The following is a 2,812-nucleotide window of genomic DNA, read 5'->3' as shown; positions in this document are numbered from 1 at the left end:
TGCCTCTAAATTAGGACGTGACGTATGAGCGAGTCCAAGTGGTTCTGGCTGGGGGAATAGAAAGACTTGTTTCCGATCTGCTTTTGGCAGATCTGGAGCTTGAAAATACTATAGAGAAGAGATGTTAAGATTGTTCTGGGGATTTCCTTGTGGCTATTCCTACGACCGTTTCAATTTTAGATAGACTGACCTACTTAAGAAAATGGTACGTTCCAGACTTGTACGCCAGTGTTTAAAGTTCGGTAGGAAACTGGAACAACTGAAAAATATGACCGCTTCGGTTCACAGGACTAACTCCACCTTCCCCGCGGCTTTCCTCAGGAGGAGGAGGGGACTCGGGTGTAGGGAACGTCTGTGTCTGTAGGGGGCAGGAGGTTCCTGATTCTGGCTTTTCGCCCGGCAAAGTCGGTTTTTGTTTTCCTAGTATTCTATTGCCGTGAAGCGGGAGAAAAGTTCCCACCTGCTCCTTTTGGAATGAGCTCTTGAAAAGCATTTCCAGAACTTAAAAGATGAGAACGAAAGCCAACGGCATCGCCTTTCTGCTTTATGAAGAGAGAAAAAAAATGTTTACTGGTTCCAGTGAGCGTTCTATCAATATTTTCCTATAATTAAAATTAAAGCGAAAACAGTGAACTGTCTCCACTATTATTTATTGGCCCCCACCAATTGTCAGCTTTCCTTTTGTGAATATAAAACAAAATCGGATTAAGCCAGGCATGGTGACCTTTAATTCCAGCACGTGGGAGGCTGAGGATGGCAGATCTCTACACGTACACAACGAGCTCAAGGACAGTGAGACCCTGTTTTTTTAAAAAAGAAAAACAGTCGGGCAGTTGTCCCGCAGGCCTTTCCTCGGGAGGCGGAGCCAGGCAGATCTTTGTGAGTTCAAGGCCAGCGAGTGCACAGAGTAAGTTCTAGGATAGCCAAAGCTATACAGAGAAACCTTGTCTCGAACCCCTCCCCCCCACGCACACATCAAGTTTTTAATCACTTGTGTGCCGAACAACATTCTCATTGCTAGAGAGACCACTATGATTGGCCGCTCAGACAAGGAAGCAGTGTGCACCAGCTGTAGATCAAAGATACGCAGTGTGAGGAATCCAACTCAAGCCCTGTTACTTTTCCATACACTATTGAGAGGACTAGGGTTTAACATGCTTTACAGAGTCATAGGATCAGGATAACTCATTTGTGTTAACTTGCTTTATTAAACTATGTACAACATTAAAAATATGACTATATTTGTCGGTTAAAATAATTAAGGGAAACCAAGAAGCCACCTGCTCTAATACTTTCCCAACTTTAACATACACAGAAATCTCTTTAACAGGTTGGCTGACTCATGGGCTCTGGGTCAGGGTCTCTGTTTCCAACAATTTTCCAGGTATCAAGGATTTGAAAAGCCCACAGAGCACACTTTCAGTAGCAAGAGCAACCCATTCTTTTCTGGTGCAGATGAAGACACTGAGTGGACTCACTACAGGTCATTCATAGCAAGGTAGCAGCAGGCAGAACTGGGACAACAGCACTCACCCACTTCTGACTCTTTGCCACATCCTTTTTGTGTGATGCCCCTCACTAGACTCTTTTGTAACTGGAGTGAACTTCCGGGAGCTGACAAACCCCCGGAGTGGTTTGAAAGGCATTGGGAAAGGCAATGCTACCAGACCAGAGAAGGAATGCTTTCTCTGAGAAGAGCAGGTTTCTCCATTTCCCAAATTAGATGCATGACTGTAAAATCTCTACACAATCTCCGTGAAGAAGATAGGGAGAAGACACCCTGATAGAATTATACAGAGCTTCTGGCATTGTTAACAATAACCCTAACCCAAGGAAATGAAAATGATTATGCATTTTAATAAAGGCAACAATAATAGACAGTGTAGAGAAAATGGCCATCTCATTCCTAGAGTTCAGCAGATAACTCAATGTTCCACCTTGGTTTCCTTTCCCAGGGCTTTTGAAAAAGTAAACACTCAGGTTTTTGTTTGTTTGTTTTGTTCATAATCTAGGTTAGCCTCAAACTCAGATCTTCCTGCTTCTGCCTCCCAAGTGATTGGAATTGTAAGCACTTACCACTATGCCCAGGTGCTTTGTCTGACTTCACTCTTTAATTTTTGGTTGTGAGCCTAACTTTTTAAGGGCTGAACCATCTCTCCAGTCCCAATGCCACTCTTTTAAGAGCTCTAAAATATCTTGAGAGAATAAACCAAAATGAAAATTTAATCAAGATTGTTTGGGGAATGTTAAAAGAGCATCAACAGTGTAAGGTTAATTAGCAGCAACTATTCCAAGCTGAAAAATAATATAAAGCACAGCCTATCCTAAGACTCCCCCACCCCAACACGATACTCAGAAAAGCCGGTCTCAGTTTTCTTATCTGGCTAACAGGAAAAAGAATGGTCATCATGCATTTAATGTGATGCATACCTTTAGTCCCAGCATTCGGAAGGCAGAGAGAGAGAGAGAGAGAGAGAGAGAGAGAGAGAGAGAGAGATCCTCTTTCAAAACAAAACAAACAGAAATGTGGTCGTAATTTTTGCCCTTCAAATGTAAATAATAATATAATTCTTCAAGATCATTGTCCAGTAGTTTGTAGAGATACCAGTTTGGCATAACTGAATACCCCACTCCCCAGCCCAACTGAGCAATATACGTGAGAACCCAGCTAGATAATTGCTCAGGGACAAGGGCAAAGAGGTAAGTAATTGAGGGTGTTGACAAGGCAAGAGCATAGGAGCCAGATTCAAGTGCAAGCATGAGAGGAGAGATGATCACGGTGGTGAAGGACTGAACAAGGTTCTGGCTGCTG

Source organism: Cricetulus griseus, chromosome 4, assembly GCF_003668045.3.
Source record: "Cricetulus griseus strain 17A/GY chromosome 4, alternate assembly CriGri-PICRH-1.0, whole genome shotgun sequence".
NCBI classification, from domain to species: Eukaryota; Metazoa; Chordata; class Mammalia; order Rodentia; family Cricetidae; genus Cricetulus; species Cricetulus griseus.
This window is presented reverse-complemented; position numbering follows the sequence as displayed.